This window comes from Hemiscyllium ocellatum, chromosome 4 (genome assembly GCF_020745735.1).
Source record: "Hemiscyllium ocellatum isolate sHemOce1 chromosome 4, sHemOce1.pat.X.cur, whole genome shotgun sequence".
Classification (NCBI taxonomy): Eukaryota; Metazoa; Chordata; class Chondrichthyes; order Orectolobiformes; family Hemiscylliidae; genus Hemiscyllium; species Hemiscyllium ocellatum.
In genome coordinates, this window is record NC_083404.1 from 2,524,112 (window position 1) to 2,539,224 (window position 15,113).

Genomic DNA, 15,113 nt, shown 5'->3' on the forward strand with positions numbered 1-15,113 from the left:
CCTGTACCAGCTTCACCTCCACTTACCACATCCCACCCTGTACTCTTGGTCCCCTACTTAGCCCCCCCTCCCCCATTCTCCTTCTACTCTTTCCCTCGTCCCAGTTCTCCCATTCCCTTCTGTTTATTTCTCAGTCCATCCCCCCACCCCATTCTCACCTCCTCCTTATATCTCTCCAACTCCCTCTCTTTTGCCACCCCACTTCTCCATATTATCCCTCACCGTTCTCCACTCCCCTCCTCTCTCGCATCCACTATTCCTGTCCCCTATGCCCCCGCTTCTCATGCATCCTCTCCCCCATTCCTGTCATCCCATACATACTCCCCCAGTTGCACCCTCCCTCCCCCAACTCCTCTTCTTCCTCCCTCCACCCCACTCTCTTTCGCCCAACGTCCCCCCACTCTATGTCCACTCTTCCACATCCTCTGCCATTCTCCCTGCACTCTTCCCCTGTCCCCACACTCTTCCCTCATCCCCCCACTCTCCCATGTCCCCCCATACTCTCCACCCTCACTCTCTCCAATTCCCCTCAGCTCCATGCCACTCTCCCATCCCCCTGCCACCCTCTCCCATCCCCTACGCTCTACCTCCCCCCTCCACGCCACTCTCCCACCTACCCTGTCACCCCTCTCTCCCAGGCCCTTCCCAGTCTCCCCCAACCCACATGCACTCCCAGCTCCCCCACTTCCTTCCCAGTTTTCCCTCATCCCCATCTCTTGCCCCCACTCTCCCACACCCTGCCCACCAGTCTAGCTATTCCCTCTCACCCAACACTCCACTGTCTCCCGACCCCCCCATCCCCCTCACAGAACACCACCCTACTCCCTCCGTGCCCCCACTCCCCTCACCTTCCCCTCACTCTCCCCCAACTCCCACAGAAGACATAGGAGTGGAAGTAAGGCCATTCGGCCTGAGTCCACTCCACCATTCAATCATGGCTGATGGGCATTTCAACTCCACTTACCCGCATTCTCCCCGTAGCCCTTAATTCCTTGTGACATCAAGAATTTATCAATCTCTGCCTTGAAGACATTTAGCGTCCCGGCCTCCACTGCACTCTGCGGCAATGAATTCCACAGGCCCACCACTCTCTGGCTGAAAAAATGTCTTCGCATTTCTGTTCTGAATTTACCCCCTCTAATTCTAAGGCTGTGTCCACGGGTCCTAGTCTCCTCGCCTAACGGAAACAATTTTCTAGCATCCACCCTTTCCAAGCCATGTATTATCTTGTAAGTTTCTATTAGATCTCCCCTTAATCTTCTAAACTTCAATGAATACAATCCCAGGATCCTCAGTCGTTCCTTGTATGTTAGACCTACCATTCCAGGGATCATCCATGTGAATATCCGCTGGACACGTTCCAGTACTAGTATGTCCTTCTTGAGGTGTGGGGACCAAGACTTGACACAGTACTCCAATGGGGCCTAATAAGAGCTTTATAAAGTCTCTAGCACAACAGTGCTTTTATATTCCAACCCTCTTGAGATAAATGACAACATTGCATTCGCTTTCTTAATCACGGACTCAACCTGCATGTTTACCTTTAGAGAATCCTCGACTAGCACTCCCAGATCCCTATGTACTTTGGCTTTATGAATTTTCTCACCGTTTAGAAAGTAGTCCATGCTTGTATTCTTTTTTCCAAAGTGCTGACCTCGCAGTTGCTCACATTGAATTCCATCAGCCATTTCCTGGACCACTCTCCCAAACGGTCTAGATCCTTCTGCAGCCTCCCACTTCCACAGTACTACCTGCCTGTCCACCTAACTTCGTATCATCGGCAAACTTTGCTAGAATGCCCCCAGTCCCTTCATCCAGATCATTAAAATATAACGTGAACAGCTGCGGCCCCAACACTGAACCCTGCAGGACACCGCTTTCCCCTCCCCCTAATCTCCCCTGCCCCTCACTCCAACCCCCCACTCCTCCCTGCCCCCCACTCTTCCCCAAACCCCCAACCCCACACCCTTCACTGCCGCCCCATTCTCCCCTGCATCCCCACTTTTCCCCAACCCCCCCCCAGTCCCTATATATCCCCCTCAACCACCTCCCACACCACCGCACCACTAGTCTTCCACACCCCTCCCCTTCCCCCATTATCCCCATCCCTCCCAACTCTCCCCGTCCCCTCCAAACTCTCCACAGTCTCCACTCTTCTCCAACACACCCGTTCCCTCACATTCCCTCCCCCCACTCTCCAACCCCCTCCCTCCACTCTCCGCATTCCCCCACTCTCTCCCATCATCCCCTCCCTCCTACTCTCCACTATCCCCCCAACCCCTACTCTCTCCCATCACCCCTCCCCCCACTCTCTCCCATCCGCCCTCCCCACCATTCTCTCCCATTCCCCTCCCCACCATTCTCTCACATCACCCCCTCCATCCCACTCTCTCACATCACTCCCACCCCACCACTCTCTCACATCATCCCCTCCCCCCACTCTCTCCCATCACCCCTCCCCCCACTCTCTCCCATCACCCCTCCCCCCACTCTCTCCCATCACCCCCTCCCCCCACTCTCTGCCATCCCCCCACTCTCTCCCATCACTCCCTCGCCCCACTCTCTGCCATCCCACTCTCCCATCACCCCCTCCCCCCAATCTCTCCCTTCCCCACTCCCCAACACTCTCTCACATCACCCCCTCCCCCACTCTCAATCATGCCCCCACTCTCTCCCATCACCCCTCCCCTCACTCTCACCCATCCCCCCACTCTCTCCTATCACCCCTCCCTGAATCTCTCCCATTACCCCCTCCCCCCACTCTCTCCCATCAATCCCTCCCACCCACTCTCTCCTATCACCCCTCCCCCACTCTCTTCCATCACCCCACTTCCCCACACACTCTCCCATCACCCCCTCCCTCCCATTACTCCCTCTCCCACACTCTCTCCCATCACCCCCTCCCCCCACTTTCTCCCATTACCCCCTCCCCCACTCTCTACCATGAACCTTCCCCCCACTCTCTCCCATTACCTCCTCCCCCCACTCCCTCCCATTACCACCTCCCCCCATCCTCTCCCACTCCCCCTCCCCCACTCTCTCCTATTCCCCCTCACCCCCATTCTCTCCTGTTAACCCCTCCCCCTCTCTACCATGAACCCTCCCCCCACTATCTCCCATTACCCCCTCACCCCCACTCTCTCCCAGCCCCCTTCCTCCACTCCCTCCCATCACCCCTCCCCCCACTCCCACCCCCACTCTCCCAACACCCCTTCCTCCACTCTCTCCCATCACCGCCTCTCCTCCGCTCTCTCCCATTACCCCCCACTCTCTCCCATCACACCCTTCCCCACACACTCTCCCATCACCCCCTTCCCATATTCTATCCCATCACCCCCCCTCACTCTCTCCCATCACACCCTTCCACACACACTCTCCCATCACCCTCTCCCATTACCCCCTGCCCCCACTCTGTGCCATGAACCCTCCCCTCACTATCTCCCATTACCCCCTCACCCCCACTCTCTTCCATCCCCCTTCGCCATCTCCCTCCCATCACCGCCTCCCCCCACTCCCATCCATCACCCCCTCCCACCCATCACCCCACTCTCCCAACACCCCTCCCCACATTCTCTCCCATCAACCCCTCCCCCCGCTATCTTCCATCACCGCCTCCCCTCCACTCTCTCCCATTAACCCCTTCCCCCACTCTCTCCCATCACCCCCTCCCATTCTCTCCCATCATCCCTCCCCCACTCTCTCCTATTACCCCCCTCCCCCACTCTACCATGAACCCTCCCCCCACTATCTCCCATTATCCCCTCACCCCCACTCTCTCCCAACCCCTTCCCCCCACTCCGTCTCATTGCCCACTGCCACCCATCATCCCACCCACCTCCCCCACTCTCCCAACACCCCTCCCCACATTCTCTCCCTTCACTCCCTCCCCCCGATCTCTCTCATCACCACCTCCCCTCCGCTCTCGCCCATTACCCCCTCACCCTACTCTCTCCCTTCGCCCCCTCCCCCCACTCTCTCCCATCACCCCTTCCCCACATACTCTCCCATCACCCCCTCCTCCCACTCTCCCCCATTACCCCCTGCCCCTACTCTCTCCCATTACTCCCTTTCCCACACACTCTCCCATCACCCCCTCCCACTTTCTCCCATTACCCCCCCACTCTCTACCATGAACCCTCCCCCCACTCTCTCCCATTACCACCTCCCCGCATCCTCCCTCACTCTCTCCCATTCCCCTCACCCCCACTCTCTCCCATTACCCCCCCACTCACTCCCATCACCCCTCCCCCCACACCCATCCATCACCCCTCCCCCACCCTCTCCCATCACCACCTCCCCTCCGCTCTCTCCCAGTACCCCCCCCCCCCACTCTCTGCCTTCCCCCCTCCCCCCCACTTTCTCCCATCACTCCCTCCCTACTCTCTCTATCACCCCACCCCCCATCACCCTACCCCCCCACTCTCCCAACACCCCTCCCCCCACTCTCTCCCATCACTCCCTCACCCACTCTCTCCCATCAGCCCTCCGCCCACTCTCTCCTATCACCCCTCCCCCCACTCTCTCCCATCACCCCCTACCCCCACTCTCCCCCATCACCCCCTCCCCCAACATCCCTCCCCACGCTCTCTCAACACCCCTCCCCATGCTCTCTCCCAACACCCCTCCCCACGATCTCTCCCATCACTCCCACCCCCCACTCTTCCCATCACTCCCACCCCCACTCTTCCCATCACTCCCACCCCCACTCTCCCCATCACTCTACCCCCCACTCTCCCAACACCCCTCCCCCCACTCTCTCCCATCACTCCATCCCCCACTCTCCCAACACCCCTCCCCCCACTCTCTCCCATCACCCCCTCCCCCCACTCTCTCCCATCACCCCTCCTCCCACTCTCCCATCACACCTCCCCCCACTCTCTCCCATCAACCCTCCCCCCACTTTCCCAACATCCTTCCCCACGCTCTCTCCCATCACTCCCACCCCCCACTCTCCCCATCAAGCCTCCCCACGCTCTCTCCCATCACCCCCTCCCCCCACTCTCTCCCATCACCCCTCCTCCCACTCTCCCATCACACCTCCCCCCACTCTCTCCCATCACCCCCCCACTCTCCCAACATCCTTCCCCACGCTCTCTCCCATCACTCCCACCCCCCACTCTCCCCATCAAGCCTCCCCCCACTCTCTCCCATCACCCCCCCACTCTCCCAACATCCTTCCCCACGCTCTCTCAACACCCCTCCCCACGCTCTCTCCCATCACTCCCACCCCCACTCTCCCCATCACTCCCACCCCCCACTCTCCCCATCACTCCCAACCCCCACTCTCCCCATCACTCTACCCCCACTCTCCCAACACACTTCCCCCCCCACTCTCCCAACACACTTCCCCCCCAACACCCCTCCCCCCACTCTCTCCCATCACTCCATCCCCCACTCTCTCCCATCACCCCCTCCCCCCACTCTCTCCCATCACCCCCCTCCCCCCACTCTCTCCCTTCACCCCCTCCCCCCACTCTCCCAACACCCCTCCCCACGCTCTCTCCCAACACCCCTCCCCACGCTCTCTCCCATCACTCCCACCACTCCCACCCCCCACTCTCCCCATCACACCCACCCCCCACTCTCCCATCACTCTCCCCCCATTCTCCCAACACCCTTCCCCCCCAACACCCCTCCCCCCACTATCCCAACACCCCACTCTCCCAACACCCCTCCCCCCACTCTCTCCCATCACTCCATCCCCCACTCTCCCAACACCCCTCCCCACACTCTCTCATCACTCCCACCCCCACTCTCCCCATCACTCTACCCCCCACTCTCCCAACACCCCTCCCCCACTCTCTCCCGTCACTCCATCCCCCACTCTCTCCCGTCACCCCTCCCCCCACTCTCCCATCACCCCCTCCCCCCACTCTCTCCCATCACCCCCTTCCCCCACTCTCTCCCATCAACCTCTTCCCCCACTCTCTCCCATCACCCCCTCCCCCACTCTCTCCCATCACCCCCTCCCCCCACACTCTCCCATCACCCCCCTCCCCCACACTCTCCCATCACCCCCTCCCCCACACTCTCCCAACACCCCTCCCCACACTCTCTCATCACTCCCACCCCCACTCTCCCCATCACTCTACCCCCCACTCTCCCAACACCCCTCCCCCACTCTCTCCCGTCACTCCATCCCCCACTCTCTCCCGTCACCCCTCCCCCCACTCTCCCATCACCCCCTCCCCCCACTCTCTCCCATCACCCCCTTCCCCCACTCTCTCCCATCAACCTCTTCCCCCACTCTCTCCCATCACCCCCTCCCCCACTCTCTCCCATCACCCCCTCCCCCCACACTCTCCCATCACCCCCTCCCCCCACACTCTCCCATCACCCCCTCCCCCACACTCTCCCATCACCCCCCCCTCCCCCCACACTCTCCCATCAACCTCTTCCCCCACTCTCTCCCATCACCCCCACCCCCACTCTCTCCCATCACCCCCTCCCCCCACACTCTCCCATCACCCCCTCCCCCCACACTCTCCCATCACCCCCCCCTCCCCCACACTCTCCCATCACCCCCTCCCCCCACACTCTCCCATCACCCCCTCCCCCCACACTCTCCCATCACCCCCTCCCCCCACTCTCCCATCACCCCCTCCCCCACACTCTCCCATCACCCCCTCCCCCACACTCTCCCATCACCCCATCACCCCCTCCCCCCACACTCTCCCATCACCCCCTCCCCCACTCTCTCCCATCACCCCCTCCCCCACACTCTCCCATCACCCCCTCCCCCACACTCTCCCATCACCCCCTCCCCCCACACACTCTCCCATCACCCCCTCCCCCACACTCTCCCATCACCCCCTCCCCCCACACTCTCCCATCACCCCCTCCCCCACACTCTCCCATCACCCCCTCCCCCCACACTCTCCCATCACCCCCTCCCCCCACACTCTCCCATCACCCCCTCCCCCCACACTCTCCCATCACCCCCTCCCCCACACTCTCCCATCACCCCCTCCCCCCACACTCTCCCATCACCCCCTCCCCCCACTCTCCCATTACCCCCTCCCCCCCACTCTCCCATTACCCCCTCCCCCCACTCTCCCATTACCCCCAACCGTCCATCCCATCGATAAACATCAGAGAACATTTCGTTTCTTTAAGGAATCTCTCCCTTTGCCTGTGTTTTTTTAAAAAAAGGGAATGTGAAAGATTGGAGGAAGCTGTGGAGACCATTCCTTGCCCGGGGGGCGGGGGGGGCGACTCCGCGCCGTTAACGTCCCGAATCCTGCCGTTTGAATTTTTTAAAAATAGAATCCCGTTTCCTGGCGCTCGCGGCCGCGTGCCCTCTCTCACCGCCCGCGCGCGCGGAGGACGGGGTGGGCTGAACGTCCAATCCGGGGGCGGCAGTGGGCACACATGCAAAGTAGCCCCTCTGACGTGTGACACAGGATGTGCGCACGTTGCGTCGGCGCGAGGACGCCCTCCGGGTGAGTCGAGAGGGGGAGGGGGGGGCGGTGGTTGCTGGGAAGCCGCGGGGACGGGGTGACGCGTACGCAAACTGGGATGGTGGAGGGGGGGAGGGGCGAGCCGGATTGTCCGTTGGGTTTGACGGGGAGGGAGGAGCGGCGGGGCCGCGCGGCTGTGTGGTGGACGCGCACGCGCGGGTTTGGAGCTCGCGGGGGGGAGAGGAGGGAAGAAGCGGCGGCGGCGGGCACGCGCGGGGGAAGCCGGGGCTCCAACTTCTGGTGAGAGAGAAATAACACAAAGGGAGTGAATGAGGACAGGCGGCGAGTGAGAAGATTATCACAAGTATAAAACACGAGTGGGAGCGCCGCCGGGGGAAGAGAGAGAAATAACCTGTAATAAACTGTTTAAAAAAATATTATAAAAGCAGTGAATTTAACTGGAGGAGATTTAGGAACGCGAGTGAGGGGGAAAATACCTTTTTTTTTAAAAAAAAGGAACACCAACAAAGTAAGTACGAAGAGAAGTGTGAGTGTGTTTGTGTGAGAGAGTCGGTCGAGTTAGAGGAAATTTGTGTGTAAATAAAGATGGGGGGGGGGGGGGGGGGGCAGGCGGTCAGCGAGATCACTAACTAGCAGGAGCTGGGTGAGAGGAGAGCGCCGTAGCCGCTGGCTAAAGCAGCCATTAACATTTCATTAATATAGAGAGGGGAGAGCTGTCCTCCTCCACCACCACCACCACCACCACCTCCCTGTCCCTCACGGCCAGCACCGAGTTCACTGTCTCTCTCTCTCTCTCTAATAAATGAGTGTCGGCGCCCTGTCCCCCCCCCCCCCCCTGTGTGTGTGTGTGTGTGAGAGATGGTTGTGGGTTTAGTGTAAGTTTCTCCTCTCTCTCTCTCTCTGTGTCTGTCTGTGTGTGGTTTGGGTACTTGGTGGTTCCCTGAGGTCATTTGGAGTGGAGTCGAAATGGTTTGAACTAGTTTCTCACAGGCACCGCGGCGGCCAGGGGGGTCACACACACACACACAGGGGGTGGGGGGACACACAGATAAACCGGCTGGGGAGGGTACCAGATCAGGACGGGAGCGGTTTTACACATCATTCTCGCTCTCTTTTTTTTCTCTCTCTCTGAGAGTTTGGGGGGGGGGGGATTATTCCACTTCAAGCTCAAACGGCGTGTTTAATGTTTCCGTTACTGTTTCCTTTGCTAGTCGTGTTTGAGTAACAGCCACCAGAAAAGGCTGAGATTAAAAAGGCGCTTCTCTTTGTGGTCGCTCTCGGTCTTGGTTAGTTGTCGCTCACTCTTGGTCCAGCCGGTGGTTTTAATCTCTCCCTTTTTTTTGATAATAGTTGCAGAACGTGGTCTGAAAGACCTCGGGTCTTTCGCAACAGAATGGAGTGTGTAGTTGTTAAGCTGGGCTTTTAGTCACTTTGTACCTCTGTAAAGCTCAAGTCAGACGTGGAACTGTACAAATCGACTTTTTTCATTCATTCATTTGCTCCATCTTCAAAATAAGCCGATTGTTTCTTTTAAAATCTTGGTGTGAGCGCGTGTTTGTGTATATATTTCAAAGCGGAGTTCAGGAGAGGACAGAAAACACGTGCATTTGTGAACTAGTAAGGAGAGAAAAAAAATCAAGGTGAGGGGGGGGGGGCAATAGGGAATTTTCAGGGCAGGGGAAGATCCCACAGCATTGAAGCACTCGCTCAACATTTCACCAACCACCATCATCAAGGCTTAATCATCCATGTTTGTCGTTGTCTTCGGCGGCAAGGACACACACATTCACACATTGTAAACCTCTTTGTTCGAGGGGGTGGGGGGGGGTGTGTGGAGAGAGAAACATGCGCACACACTTTTAAAATAAAACAAACTTACAGGTCAACCTTTAGATTTGTGTTACCCACTATAAGGCCAGTGAATTTTCGAACTATTTCCAGACGTTTCTCAGTAGACTAACTTTTTTTTTCTCCTGAGAAGAACAGCAGCTTCGTTTGTTTGGTCAGCGTTTTCTCTCTGGACAGGCTGTACACAAAGAATCGCTCTTAACCTAAGATGGCAGCTTAATTTGACTCCGGTCATTGACAGTAATTATAAGAGAGACTGGAGCTATCCTGTGCTTTGCTTGCGCCAAGTTTTTTCCCCCCCTCTTCTGTTGTCTTAAAGAGTGATTCTTGATTTTTTTTCGGGTATTAAAATCTTTTTTCTCTTGGTGGTGTAATATTAATTTTGTTTTAAAAAATAAAACACAACCGTCTGTTGATGGGGATAAAAGTCACTTTCATTACGTTGCAAATAATCGGCTAGCATGTTGAATGAGTAAGATTCAGAGAAATCTACCTGCCCCACATCGAGCTACCGTGCAAGGCTGCAGAGGTCTCGCTTCCAGTTATGGAGGTGGAATACAGGAGTGTAATATACGGGTTGTATTTGTGAAATCGAGGTGCAGAATGACTTTATCTAATACAACATTAGGATCTAGTTAACCAAACGAAATGTGTTATCTGACGACTAGATGGATGCATGCCTCTGGCTGGAAAGACGGAGTGCTGCGAGCAGCCATTTAAGTTTTAAATGGGATCGACCCTCAATCTTTTGTTAGTGATGATATGGTACGTTTGTATTTTTTCTTTATATACGGTTTTACTTTTTCGAAAAAAAGGCGTTTACAAGTATTTTGAAGGGCAAGTTTGATGTTTGGATTTGAAAAGATTAGTTTAGCTCATCATTCGTGTTAGATGACCTAAATTTATTGTAATAGTATTTAGTGATGCGTGTATATATTTATATATCATGAAGCTTTACAAATATGAGTTACATTAGGAAATATGATTCTGTTTGAGGATTGTAGGATCAATTACAAGCAGAAAGTATCTTGAGTTATGCGTCTGGCTAGATGAGAGTTACTTCAGTACTTTAACTTACTTTGTTTTACAAATCAGCCTTGAATGCTAACTTTTTTTAAGAAATGCTTTGCACAGCTTTTATAGTAGTTTACAAAGCAGCAGAGGGATGTGTAGTTACAGACATTTTGAGTATGAGATTCAAATAGCTGGCACATTAACCTTTTTTATTTGCTTCCACACATGGGGGACTAGTTTTTTTTTTGTCCAAGCTTTTGGCAAGTGTCCTTTACCAAACTGAACTATAGTGTTGAAAATCCACAATTGCATAGAGACAGGTTTGATATTGCACTGGAAAATTAACCCATGTAGTCCCTTTACAAGATCCTCCAAATCTGGTGGCAAGAAAGGTGGTCCAATAATAGCATATCCTCTTCCAATCCAATGTGCCCAGCAGCAAGGCACGTACCTCAGCTCTGTTGGTTGGAAAGTGACATTCATATGCCTCTCACCAGACTTCTGGAACAAATGCATTAATTGAAATTGTGCCATGGCAGGGGATTGCCACGAGGAAATGCTTTAGGGTTGGTGAAGAGCTCAATTACCTTCATCAACCTCACATAAGACCCTGGTTTATGGCTGACAAAAATGAAGGCTAATTTTGGAAAGCACTGAACGCAGACTTTGGGATATTCTTATGAAAAAGTATAATTGTTGGAGGGAGTGCAAAACTCTCAAGAAAACCTATTTGCCCAACCTTTCAAGCACCACCTGACCCAAATATGGCAAAATCGTCAGATTGGACAATGGACTTCTCAGCTATTTCAGGCACATTGAATTGGAGTCGAAGCAAGTCCTCCTCGATATAAACTTGCTACCGAAGAAAATCAAAGTCATTTGGAAATCTTTAATTGTCACTGCCATATACTCCTGAGATAAATATAGATACAAATACAAAATAGAATGTTCTATTTCTTGCACACCTTTCTCTTTCTCAATTGTCTACTTTTAGTTTAAACACTTGGAGGAAATATTGGATGGTCCTTCATTGAATACTTATTTATTCATTCATTGGTTATGGACTTTGCTGGCATGACATCATTTATTGTCTGTCTGTGTTTCTCTCTCTGAGAAAATGGTGGTGAACTGCCTTTTTGAATACAATATAGTGATGCGCTAGGTGATTTCAGAAGGCAGTTTAAGAGTGTTTGCACTCATGTTAGTCTGGTGTTTCGTGCAGTTTGGACTGGGTAAGCAGGCCAAATCTGTTTCCTAAAGAGCAGGAATAGATCAGTGAGAGTTTGCAATAATCTGATGGCTGCAATTGCTGATATTATGATTTTTTTAAATTCCAGATTTTGATTTAATGAATTTCAATTCACTGGATGCAGTTAGTAGGTTTTGAGTGCATGTGTCTGAATCATTAGTCTAGGCCTTTGGATTGCTAGTCCAGTAATCTAACCCATATGCTACCTTTTTATCTATTCAAAGATCTATATGTTTTGTGAGGTATCAAATTTATGCATCACAGCTCCTAAGACTTTGATTTCGCTTTTGACGTAGTTTTAGCTTTAGTTGTTCTGATATAAGATGCAAAAGTTGAATTGAATAATTTATGTCAAATTGAAATGAAATAGTCATTCTGTTTCCACAGATGCTGTAAACATTCAAACTGAAGCTGAGAAATGATACAGAGAGCTTGGTTCTATAGATCTGTTAAAGATTTGTCTAGTTAGTGGTGAACAATATTTGAATCAGTTTGGGTTATGTGCATAGCATGTGACTTTTTTCTAATATGTTTATGACATGCCAGATATAGTGTTCAATCCACAGTCTTTCCAGTGTCAATACTGTCAGAAGAACCTTTTTGAGTTTCACGCAAGTGTTGTTCAAAAAGTGTGTAACAAAGTGAAATCATACTTGTGTTTCATGTTGAATGAGTCACTACATTAGTTCCTTGCAAGCCACTTCTATATTGAAGGGATCAGAATGTAGAAACAGGAGTAAACCACTCAGCGCCTCTGGCCTGCTCCTCCGTTCACTCAAATCATGGCTGTTCTTTCCATTAGTTCTCTATACCTACATGAGTCCCTCCTAAGGAGAAGCCAAATAAGAAAAGATTGGAAGAATATGCTTGTATGTTTAGCTGAATTATAGTGGGAGGAGTCTTGTGGAGTACAAGCATTGGGATAGGTCAGTAGGGCTAAAGTACACTGTGCAGTAAATTGAAGTCAAAGTTGCTTTAAACACCAAAAAACAGAGATGTGTACATAAAGCATCTAAAAGAAAAATTATTCAGATTTATCTTTTTGAAGTTAAAAACTTTTATCAACTTTACGCACTGTAATTTAATGAAAATTGCAGTGATATCTTGGTGTTAATTATCTTAACAATGCAAGTAAATATGTAAATCATACAGAATTCACCGTAGAACATTTAGACAGGGTTCTTATTAGTAAATCTTTTCAGGTAGTGGCATTTGATAGAGTAGGTTCTCAATTGTTTCTTTTTGAAGTAATTTTTAGATTTTCTGTGCAAGACTTAAATTTACTGTAACTCTGATTCTGAATGGTTTAGAGTTAAGGTAAAGAATTCACAAGTGACCTCCAGATCAAATCTACTCAAAGTAACAATTCAGAAATCAAGAAAAGTAGGTCTGTTAAGTTTTAATTTCTTCTGTGAATCTTCAGATTGGCAACTTGCTTTAGAACTTCAAGTAACTGCATCCTCCACGCACACAGTAAGTCCCTCTATAATTCTGCATCCCTCCTTAAGGCTACAGTGATTGTAACAAGGTAAACTTAATTTGCTTTTAAAAGAACATTTAAAATATATTATTCACAGAATCGTATTTGTAGTAGTTGTGGTCTTATGATATCTATGTGTGCAATACCTTAAAATGTAATAGTTTCTTTTTAAAACTACAATGTATTTGAACATCAAGACTTTCCAAGTGATATACTCTTCGTTTTGTATTTGTATGACGCGCAGCAATGGTCTTTCTGTTGCTGTGCAACAAAGAGCATTAAAATTAATAATGAAACTTTTAATGGAACACTTGAATAATGTTGCAACCCGTGGAAATAACTTTTTTTCTAAGGAAGACAAATTTGGCCAATGACAGTGTTTATTTCAAAATTTGTTACAAAATTGTGATCCACATCACTATTGTTGACATATCAAAGGATTTCCTAGATTTGATCTCTCTGGTTTGCTTAATTGTGCACGTAGTGTCGAAGAATTTTTTTTTAATCCTGAAATTGGGCATAGGAACAGGAGGAGGCCAGTCAGCCCGTCAAGTTTGCCTTGCATTCAAGTGATAATGGCTGATTGAATAGAACTTATACCCATCTCATCCCCATAACCCTGTATACCGTTGATAATCCAAAATATATTACTCTCTAACCCTGTCTCTAACTTTAAACGTACTGAGCTTCCACAGCCCTCTGTGGTAGAGAATTCCAACAGTTCACAACCCACTGAGTTTTAAAAATCTCAGGCCAGCAGTGACATTTCTCATTTATTTTAAATTGTGTCCCAGTTTTAGATTCCTCACCCAGTATCTACCTTTTTTTTAAGGTTTTGCTAAGTGTGAGTGAAGTCCGTAGTTGGCATGGACAAGTTGGATTGAAGGGTCTTTTTCCATGCTGTACATCTGACTCTAATTTTACTAAACTCTTTAAAACAAAATATAGGCCCAGTTTGCCCAATCTCTCTCGGCATGCCTAGAACAAGCCTGATGATCCAATAATATCTATCCTGAGATAAGGAGACCAAAACTGTGTGCACAACTTCAGGTGTGGTCTAACTAAATATGTAGTTGAGCTACCTATTTTAATTGCCAAAAGCGATGCTTGTTTTCCAACTCCCCCCTACTTGCCCCTGATGACTTGGTGATCTTTGCCCCAGTTATCTTCCTCCTAGTCCTTTGTTCAGTTTCAAGCCCCCGTCTTCTTTCATGCGAAATTCTCCAAGAATATTCAATTTAAATGTGCTGTTACTGGTCTTGACTCCTCATCCACGTGTAGTTTGACTGGTTGGCATAAAGATCTAATGTTGAAAAAAATTCTCCACCACCTTCAGCAATAGCAAGACACAAGTCTTTTGTTCAACAGCCAACTCAAACTGCCTTCTGTAGCACCCAACTCACTTATTTTTAGTTGAGTTGAGATTGAATCTTAGCACTGTTCGGTTAACTTTGAGCTGCGTATCAGGCCATACCCTATCTTATTTCCAATGCTAATCCTTTGTTCATCAATTTCCTGTATCCATTCTTTCCTTTATACATTTTTTTTCTAGATTTAAGTCCCACTCTAAGGCTTGAGTATGGAAACCATGGGTCATACTCCATTACAGTGCTGAGGGAGTGCAGTCACTGTTAAAGTTGCCATCTTTCACATGACAGGCTAAGCCGAGTCCTCTGCTTGTGGTGGATGTGAATGATCCTATGACACTGTTTCGAAAATGGATAGGAGAGAAATTCCTGCTGTCCTTGCCAATATTTATTCCTGAAACAACATCACAAGAACAGGTTATCTGATCATTATCACTGCTGTTTTGAAAGGATTTGCTGTGTACAAACTAGTTGTCACTTTTCCTACATTACAGCAGTTATTACATAAGTATTTTACAAACAGTAAGTTAATTTTGAGATGTCTGATCATGAAAAGTGTCATAGAAATTGTCTTGTTCCAATTTTACATCAGTTCAGACATTTCTCTTGATCTCATTCTGTCATTCCCCAAAAACATGGACAAAACATTTTAAGCATTATTTTTGTCCTTGCCTTTGGATATTACCTTTAATTCTTTTCTGTTTTACTATGGAACATTTTATTTCATTCAAGTT

General features: G+C 50.6%; 1 protein-coding gene across 3 annotated transcripts in view; it reads left to right on the top strand.

The window, feature by feature from the left end:
* Positions 1–7,727: 7,727 nt before the first annotated feature.
* chd7 (chromodomain helicase DNA binding protein 7) overlaps positions 7,728–15,113 on the top strand; it is a 343,180-nt gene continuing 335,794 nt past the window's right edge. For all 3 annotated transcript variants that reach the window (XM_060822645.1, XM_060822642.1, XM_060822647.1), the window contains exon 1: positions 7,728–7,929. The gene's annotated coding sequence lies outside the window, so the exon portion shown is untranslated. The remainder of the gene's footprint in view (positions 7,930–15,113) is intronic.